This window comes from Magnolia sinica, chromosome 12, assembly GCF_029962835.1.
Source record: "Magnolia sinica isolate HGM2019 chromosome 12, MsV1, whole genome shotgun sequence".
In the NCBI taxonomy this organism is placed as follows: Eukaryota; Viridiplantae; Streptophyta; class Magnoliopsida; order Magnoliales; family Magnoliaceae; genus Magnolia; species Magnolia sinica.
In genome coordinates, this window is record NC_080584.1 from 61,646,431 (window position 1) to 61,661,143 (window position 14,713).

Here is a 14,713-nt window from a genome sequence, read left to right on the forward strand (position 1 = left end):
TGAACCATGGTTGACAGTGGGCGCAAAGGTCTTAGGGTACTTCGGGCTCATATAGGCGTGTTTAAACAAGGTTAACATGCAAGGATGGCCGACTTGTGAGCTAATATACACAGACAAACTGAACTGTAGACTGACAAGCCTGAGAACAGCGTCTCATGTAGTCCAACTACGGTCGACAACTTACAGTTTAACCAATCGGGCTAGATTTCACATGGTTGCGCTAGAGTGGCAGCACGTGCTTGTGGCCTAGTAGGTCTGGAGCCTACAAGGGTAAGTTCTTCTCAATTCTGTGCATCTCTTCCTTCCTTTTTTGTATACTGAATGCTAATGGTTGAGCTAGATGTAAGGCTTACTTTTAAGTTAATTTCAGGTTGCAGAAATCCTCAAAGATCACCCATCATGGTTTCGAGATTGCCGATTTGTGGATGTTATAAACGTGCTGCCCACCAGCAATGGTGGAACCATTGAGCTGCTCTATATGCAGGTAGGTAGTGGTTTCTGTGGGCTTACCATATGTAGTGGAATACTTGTGAAACATCAAATTAGTGTGGGTCTCAATCTTTGGTTGCTGAATTGCGGCTCTATGCCCCGACAACGTTGGCACCAGCACGCGACTTCTGGTTGCTGCGCTACACTTCAGTTTTGGAAGATGGCAGCCTTGTGGTAGGTTTCTTGTGAGTCTCCATGCTATAGGAGAAGAGATTTGGATCCATTTTCAAAGTTCTTACTCATGCAGCTTTGCTATGAATTTGAATTGATAGTCTCATGTTTACTGTGAACTTATTAGGTCTGTGAGAGATCTATTAGCAGCACTCAGGGTGGTCCAAGCATGCAACCCGTGCATCCTTTTGTGAGAGCAGAAATGTTGCTGAGTGGGTACCTCATAAGGCCTTGTGAAGGAGGCGGGTCAATGATACACATTGTTGATCATATGGATTTGGAGGTATTTAACCTGTATTGGTGTCTTAATTGAATGATGCTTATTAATTATCACAAAAAAAAAGTGAGTAAAAAATTCTACCCACCGATGCTCAGAATTTTAGTTGTTGATGTTGTGAACCAGCCATGGAGTGTACCTGAAGTGTTACGCCCACTCTATGAATCATCTACGGTGCTTGCTCAGAAGATGACAATGGCGGTTGGAACCAATCTTCCATTTCCTAAAATTTGAAAGTTTCCTTTCACCATGGGCCTTCTATTCTTATTTCATTTGGGTTCATCAGAAGAGGATTATTAAAAGCACAAGGAGGCTATTGGAATGATAGGATAGAGTTGGAGACCAATAGTTGTTCTTACAAATAAAAAAATTGGACCAAAGGGCAAAAAAGCAAGTAATCAATCTCCAGGTGAGATTGACAAGTTAACTAGAGAACGTAGATCAAATCCAATAGGAATAAGAAAAAAAAAATGGATGAATGAGACAAGTGTATTGCATAATTCAGCTAGATAACAAGCGATTCGTGACTAAAGCCTGCCAACTCTGCATTCTCTAACAGGTTGTAAGATGCTTGTGTTGGACACAAATCAACTGCTTTTTGGGAAAAAATAAATACAAAAATAGCTTACTTTACCAATTATTCATACGCCTTAGTAGTATTATACCAAAGCACACATCATTGCATCCATGCCCAGCACCAATGCACGTGTTTGAGTCCATGTTACAAAGGAATGCATACAGATAATTCAGTTGCAGTTGAGCACTTATTATTATTATTTTTTTCAAAAAGGATGCTTACCATATATATATATATGCAAAATTACACTTCAGGCTGTCCCAAGAGAAAAAGGACCTAGGGACGGCCAATCGAAAGGAAAACAAGGGAAAAGCAACGGAAGTGAGCTGAGCATCCAAAAATGGAAGCATGACCAGATGGGCAGGGCTTGGCTGGCAAAAGGCCCCAGCTTGGCCAGCCTAGAGCTCCCTGATCGAACCCAGCCCTACTCTGTCGAGGAAAAGGGACCCCCTGACATGAGAAAGGAGATCAGCCAATCTGTCCATGACCGTCGATGATTGGTTCGAGCTGCCTAATCGGGCCATGGCATCAGCTGGACCATTATCTTCTCTCAAGATCTGGGCGAATTGGACCTGACCTGAAAGCTTGAGATTTTCAATCCAAGATAGCCAGTAGCTCCATTTCCAACAAGGGGTAGTGACGCCTAGTAAGAAATCAATAACCAGCTGAGAGTCAAATTCAATGATAATTGACCAGTGGCCTCTGGAAATACAGTGGTACAGCCCATTGTGAATGGCTCGGAGTTCGGCACTGATGTTGGAGCCCACCCCATATTCCTCGGAGAATGCAAACAACAAAACATTCTTCTCGTTTCTACAAACGCCTCCACCTCCAGACATTCCAGGGTTGCCCCTGGCCGACCCATCTACGTTTATCTTAACCCAACCGCATGGGGGTCTCCTCCAATTCACCACTAGATAGGAAGAGGGGGAACGGGTGTTGTTAACATTGAAGGAAAAGGATACATCAGCCACTTGTGGGTTGGGCACGCTGGTCGAAACAGAGGAAAGTTGATTGCTCGTTCGGCTGTTCCTACCGATGAAAGATATCCACCAGCAAATGCGAGAGATTAACGATGAAGGTGAAGGGGATCTCCCTTAAAAAACTGCTGAATTATTGGCCTTCCATGTTTCCCAAAGGATCAAACATGGAACCAAATTTTGGACATAGCGAACAGATGACCTGGAGGTTGGAGAAAACCACCATTGCGCCAGCCTATTCTCCACAGATGAGGTTCCGGGCATATCTACCCCAAACATTCTTTCCAAAAATGACCATGCGGACTTCGCCAATATGCAATCTAGAAAGATGTACTGGATCGATTTGGTGGCTCAGCCCGAATGAATCTGAAAATTGCTGGAATCACAACATACACACCCAGAAGCCAAATGAATGCCCTTCGTTTAGACAACCTCATCAACCAGGATCGCTCTTTGAAGAATTTTCCAAACAAGCAAAGAAATTTTGGGTGGAAGCTTTGCATGCCAGACCCATTTGGCCCAGCCTCTACGTGGGGCGATCGTTCTGTATTTCTCCCAAGCTGATCTAACTGAGAATCTACCCGAGGCGGAGAAAGGCCAGAGGGGTCTATCTGGACCGGCAGTTAAGCAATAGCCAACTTGAAAGATGAAATCCACAACATGTTGCGGCAGGTAGCTGAAAACGTCTGAAGGTGGGAGAGGACGGAATTTACCCAAGAATTTATTTATCTTCAATGTTCTCAAGGCTGCTGGAATGGGCTTAATGACGATCTGATGAAGCGGCCCCAGCCCTGTCCCATTTGAATTCCATAGGTTGCTGTCACCATCACCCAGCTTCCTGTGGACCAGGGGTTCCAGAGAAGGAATCAGTTTCCGAATACGTTTCCAGATAGGGGACGCGTAGGCAGCCGTGCTGAGCAGATTGGTAGGAGCGAGATTCTGCTCATATTTAGCTAACATGAACTTACTCCATAGACTCTTTTCTTCCTTGAAACTAATCGCCCATGCCATCTTTAAACGGAATGCCTCCATGATCTCTGACAATTTTCTGATACCTAAGCTGCCTTCTTCTTTTGGCAAGGATATTATCTCTAAGCTTTTCCAATGGAATTTGCTCTTTCCCTCGACCCATCCCCAAAAAAAATCTAGCAAATTGTCTTTCCAAGTGAGAGAACATGGGATGGAACATGAGCAGCTGCCAATGCGTGAATCGGAACACTACCCAGAACGTGATTGATAAGCACTGCCCTGCCCGCCTGAGTAAGGCATCTAGCCTGCCAACCCTTGATCCTGCCTTCAATCCTGTCCATCAGGGGTTTGAAAGAGCTGGATTTTAATCTGCCCGTTGCCATGTGGACACCCAAATAGGTGAAGGATGAAGTTGATCTCGAGATTCCAAGAGCTCGTTCGATGGACCGCACTCTAGATGCTGGAAGATTTGACGTGCCAATGAAAGAGCTTTTGTTAAGGTTAATGCGCTGACCTGAAGCCTCTTGGTAGGATGAGAGAAAAGATTTAATAGCCTGGATAGAAGATAAACCTCCATTGAGGAATAGAAGGGTGTCATCCGCATACAAAAGGTGTGAGATAGTGGGGCATCCCCTTCTAAGTTTAAATGGCTAAACTAGGCCCCAATTCACCAACGATTTTAGACCTCTTCTTAGAACTTGCGCAACCAGAATGAAAAGGCTAGGAGAGAGCGGGTCTCCGTGGCAAAGGCCTCTAGAGGAACGAAAGAACCCAGTTGACTCCCCATTTATTAACACTGAGAACCAATTATTAGCCCGAAACTTCTCTACCATCTCTACCCAAGAGGTAGAGAATCCGAATTTCTTCAAAACCATTTTGAGGAATGTCCAATCTACATTGTTATAGGCCTTTTTCATGTCCAGTTTCAGCACAATGTTACCACCTCGGGTCTTCTTGTTGATTACCTTGAACAACTTTTGGGAGAGGGCAATGTTTTTAACCATTGACCTACCTTGGATGAAGGCCCCCTGTTCTGGGGAGATTAGGGAGGGCAAAAATTGATTCAACCTTGACGTAATGATCTTCGCGATAGTTTTGAAGAGGCAATTACAGAGACTGATCGGCTGGAAGTCTGACAAACACCATTTGGGCCAGTTGCTCCGTCCCTGGGGATAGCCATGACTGCTTGCTGGACCTCCACCAACGATGGGGGAGCCATAAGGGAGATGTTGTCTTCATTAGAGAGAAACGAAGGGGTGACATCAAGTTGTTGAGGGTTTATCTGACTCTAGATGGCCGTGAACTGCTGCTCAAAGTGGTTGATTACAACCCTCTTGAGTTCCGCCGGGTCTTCTACAATCTGACCTGAGTTCAGCTCAATACTTCTGATTTCGGCCTTTCTATGTCTCTCCGTAGCCATCGCGTAGAAGAACCTTGTGTTTCTGTCCCCTGCTTCTAGCCAACTGCTCCTCGCTTTCTACCTCCAGAAGGATTCTTCCATCAGCTCAAGCCGATTGAGAGTTTCCGCTACTGAGTTGAGCTCGACTTGAAGCATGCTGTCTGGCCCTGAGTTGGAGTTCGAAGTTTGCATTCTGCATTCGATTTCTTCTGGCGATCGTTCTGCTTGGCCCAACTGCTCAAAAATATTGCCAAAGGAATCTTTGTTCCACACATTCAGAGCTTGTTTAACTGATTTCTGCTTCACAAGAACATTGTATAGAGGGTGTTGCGAGCTCTCTTTCTCCCATGCTGTTCTGACAACCTACTGGAAAGAGTCATGCAGAAACCACATTTGTTGGAATCGAAATGGTTTAGGTGTACTTTATGTCTAGCAAGGGAAAAGCAGGAGGAGAGGGGCGTGGTCCGAGTTGACCCGAGGAAGGTGGACTGTATGGAATCTAGGGAATAGCCTAGACCAATGCTCATTGAATAATACCCTGTCCAGCCTCGTCCACACACGAGCTGAACCCCCTTGGTTGTTGCTCCATGTGAATCGGTTTCCCGAGAAGCCCGCGCCGATCAGACCAGCGTTGTTGATCACTTATACAAATTCTAATGCACTGGCTCTATCCGCATCTCTGCGGCTTCTTTTCTCAGCTACTTCAATTGTTGCATTGAAATCCCTGCTTACCGACCAGGGACCTTGCATGACCAATGAAAGGGAAGCCAAGTTGCTCCATAGAGCTCTTCTATGGCTTCTAACGCAGCTGGCATAAACCATTGTTATGCTGATAGGATGTTGAAAATTCTGCAAGGTAGCTACAATGGATAAAGATTGGTTAGTCTTATTGGCAATTGATAAGGATATTTGGTTTTTGAAGAAAATCAAGATCTTCCCACCCTCCTCATCATTAGAGTAGGAGGAGTGGAAGCCTAATGATAGGCCAATCCCTACTCTTCTGTTGTCTCTGAGCATTGGCTCAAGTATAGCCACTATCCATGGATTGTGCTTGCTGATGAGTCTCTTGGTTGTTCGTATAGTGCGCTGATTGCATATCCCCCAAGCATTCCACATAAGGATCTTATCCATCAGTTACACAACCTGAATTGACGGCCATTCTCTTGAGTCTCCTAAGCCTTGATTCCTAGTTTCCCTTGGCGTAAAGGATTATGGATCTTCTCATAAGGGTGGTGGAATACACCTTGCTGGGAGAATTTTGTTGTAACCGTACAATAGCTGCTTCGCTGATCTTCTCAATGGAGGCGCTAACCTCTGACTTACCTGTAACTGGGGGAGCACTTTCTTTATCTGAGAGGACGGTCGCTTCATGAAGCCCATCCACTCTGATCGCTGAGGTGAAGAATGGCGAGAGGTCAATCTCCATACATGTTTTACCTTGCCCTGGGGATCGACCTGTGTTGACAGATTCTGTTAGCCTTGCCTCATTTGGAGACATGAGAGGCTTTGATGAGGTTGGTAGCTTGGGGTGGGACGATAGCATATCAATGGCAATTTGTGGAATGGCAGGTGGGATCTCCGCAAAATCCTGCTCTCTATGTTTTTTAGACTTTTTTTAGTGGGGATCTACCCTCCGATCTGGATCGATAGTGTTGCACTATAGGATTGACAATTTTCTGTGCTGATTCCTTGGGCTGTAACTGAGCACTATTGGATGGCGTATTGGAATTTGCTGGACCTTTCATTGGCAAGTTTCTCTTTAAGGGCTGACTAGTCTCCTCGCGGTCTGTTGGAGGGTGTAATTCAGCTGGACATCCCTTGGGCAAGTCCTGCTCTAAGGCCTGATTGGATGGAACATGTTGAGATAGCGTCTCTGCAGGGGGGCATTCTACCGCAAGGCACTGTCTCTCCAGAGAATTACACTTCGGACATTAAAGTTCAGTTCTGGGTGGTAGGTGATAGGAGATGGGATTTGAAATTTGGGCTTAGAAGTTTTCTGATCTGTCCTCGCTGGCCGAGGGTTCCTCACTGGCAGAGGGTTCTTCAACAACATATAAACAAACATCTGTGGAGTGTGGCCTTGATTTCTCACTGCACTATTCGGCAAATGTGGGTAGGATCTGTTGGTGCTGGCCGAAGATCTATATGGCTAGTCTATCATTTTCACAAGCATCTGATGGGCTGGTGTGCGAGGATGTGCGAGGATGACGCGAATCTCCTCTCCACCCATTCCTTTGCGCTCTCCGGGGTATACCTCTTGCCCTTGCTTCTGGTGGGTAAACCTTCCATTCCTATGTGTTCCAATTCAGCGTAAACTGGGAATGCTTTATCTGAAACTACCAATTCCAACACCCGTTTCATGTTAACCCCCAGACGTAATATAACCTTGACACGAGCAAAGAGCTGGAAGATTCCAAATCTGCTATTCGTGTCTATTTGAACAACCTTGCCGAAGAAGTTGCCCAGATCTAAGATGACAGCCTCCATCCATGCGTGAGTAGGAATGCCGAAGAGCTTGAGCCACACTCCCTTTGCTCCTAGAACCACCTCAGGGGACCATGGGAAAAGCCCATCTATCCCCATGAGATTATGAAGTTCCTCATCTTCCAGAAAGGCTTTGTGTTTGGCCTTCGATTTGAGAACAAATAGGAAGCTGTCCAGAGAGATCCTAGTTACGTCTATCGAGGATGATGCGAATTTGGAGTCTCTAATAGCTCCAACGATTCGTAAATTAGAGAGATTGGGGTTCTCAGCTCTACCTACCAGCCCTAGTTGGAGATCCCACAACTTTTGTGCAACCGCTCTCGGGTTGGCTACAGAAGTAAACTGATTAACCTCATCAGAGCTTCTTCCACGAACGGAGGCTGAAGCAATAGATGCATAGGAGGGGCCTGCATTAGCTGTTGAGGGCTTCAATGACTGGTTCCCCTGCTCTGGAATTAGGTTTGGGGTACCTTGTATCGTGGCAGATGATGGAGCAGCCTTTGATTTCGTCCATTGTACCGTGGCCACTCTCCCATCAATACGCCTGTTGTTTAGAATGTCCATGGCTGCCTTAGCATCCTGCTCATAGAGGAAGCGTACGAATGCATAGCCCCTTGGTTTCCTCAATCCTGGGAGCAGAGGGATGTATACATCCAATACCCTCCCATATCTATTGAAAATCAACCACAGATCTTCACAGGAGCAATCGTATGGAATATTGCCCACGAAAAAGCTGAAGTTGCGATTGGATTGAGGTCTATGTGAAAACTTAGGGTTGGAAGTGCGCCTTGGCGATCTCCCTCTGATTTGGGGGCTGTTTTGATCGGAGATGGGTGGGCGAGCATTGCGAGATGGCGCCCTATCTCGTCGATTCCTCATCGCCTATGGAGCACTTGAGCATGAACCAAACCATCTAGCCAAATCAATTTTTAAACTTGATCATTTGATTTAGCATGTGAATTTCACAATCAATTTGAGACGCCTTATATTAACTTGAGAGATGTAACACAAAAGATAACGCCAATGAGTGAACATACCGCCGTCTGTCACCACAATAGGGATACACATCACTTTCCCTTCACCATTTTTGAAGAAAACCAATTGAGCTGCAAAAACAGAAAAACAAGAACATGAGTAAATAATAGGAAAAACTAATAATCTAGAAATATTTCAATTTTCATATAAAGCATATGAATGCACATGATTTGTATTGGCTTCTTGCAATAGCACCATCCAAGGCCAAATATAAACAACAAATAATGTGTTTGGATTGGTGGATGAATTATGAACACTTCAGGAGGTGTTTGTATTGGTAGAATTCAAATGAGTAAAACTCAAATGTCCACAGAGTCCTGTGGAAGGGGAAAACTTTGGATTCCAAGCATATTTCTGCTGTTTACTTTGGAATGCAATTTTCCATGGAAAATGGGTTTCATTTCCATATTTGCTGCTTAGTTACAACTTGAAGCGTGGAGAATCTGTTAAAAAAAGAAAAAGAAAAAAGAAATAGCAATGGCCCACAGATGAGGGTAAATATTGGAGGCTGTGATCTTATCATACTCTATTGTGGAGTCTTCAATCCTTACAATCACGTCTACATCCAAATTTGCACCTAATGAACCAAAATTCCATTTTATTAACTATGGGCAGAGAGCTTAAACCATAGGAGATCTGTCCCGATTGTAAAAAGACAAACTTCCTATTCAAATGAGTAAAGCTCAAATGTCCATAGAGTCCTGTGGAAGGGGAAAACGTTGGATTCCAAACATATTTCTGCTGTTTGGTTTGGACTTTGGGGTGCAATTTTACATGGAAAATGTTTCATTTCCACATTGGCTACTTAGTTACAACTCGAAGCCAAGAAAACCTGTTATTATTATTATTATTATTATTATTTTTTATTTTTTTATTTTTTTTTAAAGAAAAAAGAAAAAAAGAAACAAGTCAAGCAACAATGGCCCACAGATGAGGGTAAATATTGGAGGCTTTGGTGATGGGGACATCATGCGCACACGCGCACTCACGCCGCCCCCCCTACGCACGTACGCTAGAAGGAGGGCCCCACCGTCGATCTGGATTGATGACAATGTCCAGAGAGGGCCTCCAACCTAGAAGACAAAGTTTTGATTCAAAAGAGTGGGCCCGTTAGTCAAGAAAAGCCCATCATGGGTTCTCATGATCGTGGCCCACTAGTCAGATTGATTTCATATTTTAGGTTTTGCTTATTAATGTTATTTAGAACATCATGGACGCTTTAGATTTTTTTAATTAGTTTTTATTTTGGTTTATTTCATCGCCAAGTAATAGGTTGCGCACATGGCGCGAGTTTTGGGGTATAGGATTTTCTTATAAATAGGTACCCCTTGTAGCTTTTTTTTAATTAATTGAAGATTAATAAAAATTCTCCGTTTTCCTACTCTCTGAGTTGTGAAGCCTAATTGGGTGCGAAGTCTTCCCTTCATCGAAGGTTTAATTACCGTGGTGCAAAGCCACATCTATCCCGATTCACCCCCATCCATCGCCATCGCTACTACATATCTTCTACTATCCCTTCTTCTCTTCTCACCCCATCATCTATACTTCGAATCAATCATCTATTACAGCAATTCTCCTCCTCACAACAGAATTTCAGAATCTGTCCCTACAGGAGAGCTGAAACATCGGCGGAGCACCACACACAAACCGTACATCGGATCGAGCTGAGATTTGGGAGTTTTGGAGTCCATCCCTGACCGACCAGGGCCAAAGTGGCCTTTTTCTGAATAGTGAGCCTCACAGACGTGCGGCTGAGATCACACACATGTGTGTCTGGGCCATTGTTGTTGTCCACGCGTGCAGTACTTCTCTGGTTCGTCTCTCTCCTCTCTTTCACTCCACTTTCACCCAATATCCCTAAACCTAACCCTAAATTACTCAAATCTCCAATTTTATGCCCATTTTCTTACCCTAGGGTTCCTTGATTTGAAATTGGTGAATCCCTTGGATTAGGGACTGATTACTATGCATGTGTGGATGATTATTTCTTATCTTTGAGTATCATTTGGTTCATAATTTTTATTGATCCAGCCCTATCATATGTAGGCCTAGACCCGCATAGATTCCCCTTAATTGAATGTTTGGACTTTCATGTGGGATATGGAATTTGTGTAATTGTTTCTGAACTAACGTGATCTTAAGCCTGAAATCTCGCATATCATATTTAATTTTCATGTCCTACATCAAATTTGGTATCAGAGCCTAGGATTCTTGTAGGAGAATTCATTAGATGTTTAGGGTTTGGTTGTTTATGTCCATTACGCATCAATTCTTATCATATATGGTTGTTTAGAGGTCCATAAACCCTAACATAAGCTGCTGAAATTTTCTGTTATCCCATTATTTGAATTATTGTAGAAATTAACTTAGTTTTCTATTTCTAGGTTTAGAAACTTTCCTTTTCTGATTCTTAGAAATTAATTTTTTAAGAAACTTTCTTAATCTGTTTTTAGAAACTAATTTCCTTTTCTTTTTCTTTTTTAGAAACTAGTTTACTTTCCTTTTTCTTTTTTAGAAACTTACTTTCTATTTTTAGAAACTTTCCTTTTCCTTTTTCTTTTTCTTTAGAAACTAGGTTGTTTTTTTTTTTTTAAGAAACTTTTTAATTTGTTTTTTTAGAAGCTTTCCTAATTTGTTTCTTTAGAAACTTTCCTACTTTGTTTTTAGAAACTTTCCTTTTTCGTTTTTAGAACTTTTCTTTAGAAACTTTCCTAATTTGTTTTTTTTTTAGAAACTTTCCTAATTTGTTTTTATAGAAACTTTCCTAATTTGTTTTTCTTAGAAACTTTCCTTTTTCGTTTTTAGAAACTTTCCTAACTTGTTTTAAAAACTTTCCTTTTTCGTTTTTAGAAACTAGGTTGTTTCTTTTAAAAATTAAAAAATAAAAAATTCTTATATTTTGACAACTATATTGTTGAATTTTGGTTGGCACCCTATACTAAACATAGAACAATTGCAAGAGTCACTAAATAAGCTATCCCAAAAGTTGGAGTTTACGATTAAGCACTTGGAAATGGACCAATACTTAGAACAACTTGATGTGCGCATTACCCGATTAAAGACCATCGCAAGGACAAACCCCACCATTGGAGTAGATATCTCATCTCAGGCAGGTGGCCTGGTGGATAGACTAATGAATGGAGTTGGTGAAAGAATCAATGATGAGTGTGCACCCATGCACCTACCCCATGAGAGACAACAAGACCACTATTTTGAGGGGTACGACATGTGTGGCCTTGTGGCTGGAGACAGTGCACCAGACGCTAGTGTAGAGCTACCCACTGAGGTCATTCCGATAATGGATGAGTTACGTGATGTCTTTCCTGATGATCTACCAGATGAGTCTCCCCCTAGGAGGGATATAGAGCACACCAGAACATGGGACACCGTAATACCTATAGCCGAGTTTGTGTTTAATAGTTTTGTCGATAGGTCCACGGGTCTCAGTCCTTATGAAGTTGTTACTGTTTATAAACCTGGGAAACCTATTGATCTTGTCCCTATGTCAGTGTCTCATAGGGTGTTAGAGCCTGCGGAGTCTTTTGCGCATCACATTCATTGATGGCATCAAGGAATCAGGCAGAAGATCACTACTAGTAATGAACATTATAAATTTTCTGCAAACCAACATAAACGTTTCAAAGAATTCAATATTGGGGACTCTGTGATAGTCCGTATCTGGCCCGAACGGTACCCTCCGGAGGCTGTTCGTAAGTTACAAGTGCATAGCGCTGGACCTTCAAAATTATAAAACGAAACGGTCTCAATGCGTATGAAGTAGATCTTCCACCTTCCATGAGAATTAGTTCCACATTCAACGTGGAGGATCTAGTTACTTTTCATGGGACAACTAATACTTTGTCCGTCCCTTCGCCTACCCGTCCTCATTCCTCATATATATCCCTTGAACCATGGCCCCTTCCTAACCCATTTTCCCAGCCTCTAACTCCCATGCCCACTCTTCCTTTCCTTTCTTCCCAGTCTCTACCTCTCATACCTACCATTCCCGACCCATTTTTTCAGCCTCTGTGTCTCATACTTACCTGTCCCGACACATTTTCCCAGCCTCTACCTCCCATGCCTACCCGTCCCGACCCATTTTCTCAGCCTCTACGTCTCATACCTACCCTTCCCAACCCATTTTTTCAGCCTCTACCTCTCATACCTACCCGTCCCGACCCATCTTCCCAACCTCTACCTCTCATACCTATTCTTCCCAACCCATTTTTCTAGCCTCTACCTCCCATACCTACCCGTCCCGACCCATCTTCACAACCTCTACCTCTCATACCTATCCTTCCCGACCCATTTTCCCAGCTTCTACATCCCATAACTAACCTTCACACATCCAAAAAGAAAATAGAGGATATCCTGGACCATCAGATAGTTTCAACGTCGGACAGCGGGTTTCAGAAGTACCTGGTTAAATGGAAGTCACGCTCAGCTTAAGACACATGTGGCTCACTGAGGAGGAGCTTTAAAGACTTGATCCTAACATCCTGGAGCAGTTCAGGAGTTTTATTTTGCCAATGGAGAAATCTTCGCAGCCGGGGAGAAATGATGGGGACAACATGCACACACGCGCACTCACGCCGCCCCCCCTACGCACGTACGCTAGAAGGAGGGCCCCACCATCGATCTGGATCGATGACAATGTCCAGAGAGGGCCCCCTACCTAAAAGACAGTTTTGATTCAAAAGAGTGGGCCCGTTAGTCAAGAAAAGCCCATCATGGGATCTCATGATCGTGGCCCACTAGTCAGATTGATTTCATATTTTAGGTTTTTCTTATTAATGTTATTTAGAACATCATGGACGCTTTAGATTTCTTTAATTAGTTTTTATTTTGGTTTACTTCATCGCCAAGTAATAGGTTGCGCACATGACGCGAGTTTTGGAGTATAGGGTTTTCTTATAAATAGGTACCCCTTGTAGCTTTTTTTAATTGATTGAAGATCAATAAAAATTCTGCGTTTTCCTACTCTCTGAGTTGTGAAGCCTAATTGGGTACGAAGCCCTCCCTTCATCGAAGGGTTAACTACCGTGGTGTGAAACCACAACTATCCCAATTCACCCCCATCCATCGCCATCTCTACTACATATCTTTTACCATCCCTTCTTCTCATCTCACCCCATCATCTACACTTCGAATCAATCATCTATTGCAGCAATCTTCTCCCCACAGCAGAATTTCAGAATCTGTCCCTACAAGAGAGCTGAAACTTTGGCGGAGCACCACACACAAACCGTACATCCGATCGAGCTGAGATTTGAGAGTTTTGGAGTCCATCCCTGACCGATCAGGGCCAAGGTGGCCTTTTTCTGAATAGTGAGCCCCACACACGTGCGGCCGAGATCACACGCATGTGCTTCTGGGCCATTGTTGTTGTCCACGCGTGCAGTACTTCTCTGGTTCGTCTCTCTCCTCTCTTTCACTCTGCTTTCACCCAAAATCCCTAAACCTAACCCTAAATTACTCAAATCTCCAATTTTATTCCCCTTTTCTTACCCTAGGGTTCCTTGATTTGAAATTGGTGAATCCCTTGGATTAGGGACTGATTACTATGCATGTGTGGATGATTATTTCTTATCTTTGAGTATCGTTTGGTTCATAATTTTTATTAATCCAGCCCTATCATATGTAGGCCTGGACCCGCATGATTCCCCTTAATTGAATGTTTGGACTTTCATGTGAGATATGGAATTTGTGTAATTGTTTCTGAACTAACGTGATCTTAAGCCTGAAATCTCGCATATCATATTTAATTTTCATGTCTTGCATCATTTGGTCTTGTCATACTCTATTGCGGAGTTTTCAACCCTCACACTAGACCATACAATCACATCTACAGCCAAAATTTCACTTAATGAACCAGAATTCTATTTGATTGAATATGGGCGGAGAGCTGAGACCATAGAATTTCCGTCCCTATTGTATAAAAAACAAACTTCTTATCAACTACCGAAGCTTGCGCTCTGCGAAAGCTCGAATTTCAGAGCATAATGATATAACGGTTGCTAATATATACTCATTGGGACACAAGAATCCCACGTCATTCATCGATATGAACAAGGAGAGAACTTTTGTAGCAAGACTATAGTGGAAATAACCCGCCATCAATGCACTCCGAGAAACGATGTTCCTTTCAGGCATTTTTTTTTAACCAACAAGATTTCATTGATGAAAAGAGGATTTACAAAAAGGGGCCAAGGCAAATAAAAAATAGCTGAGGCCCAACAAAGACTGCACATTCGGGAAGGCCATGAACCAGAATGGCCCACCTATCATAAGGAGCAACGAAAAACTGTGGGAAAACTAGGATATGCGCACCC

General features: G+C 43.2%; 1 protein-coding gene and 1 long non-coding RNA gene across 2 annotated transcripts in view; both read left to right on the top strand.

Moving 5' to 3' along the window:
- Positions 1-14,713, top strand: part of LOC131221482 (receptor-like protein 15) — a 67,730-nt gene that overhangs the window by 41,039 nt on the left and 11,978 nt on the right. The gene's annotated exons all lie outside the window — the stretch shown is intronic.
- LOC131221483 (uncharacterized) lies at positions 205-1,193 on the top strand. Its single transcript, XR_009159304.1, has 4 exons — positions 205-270; positions 371-663; positions 788-943; positions 1,064-1,193. It is a non-coding gene; the product is annotated as an uncharacterized LOC131221483 (long non-coding RNA).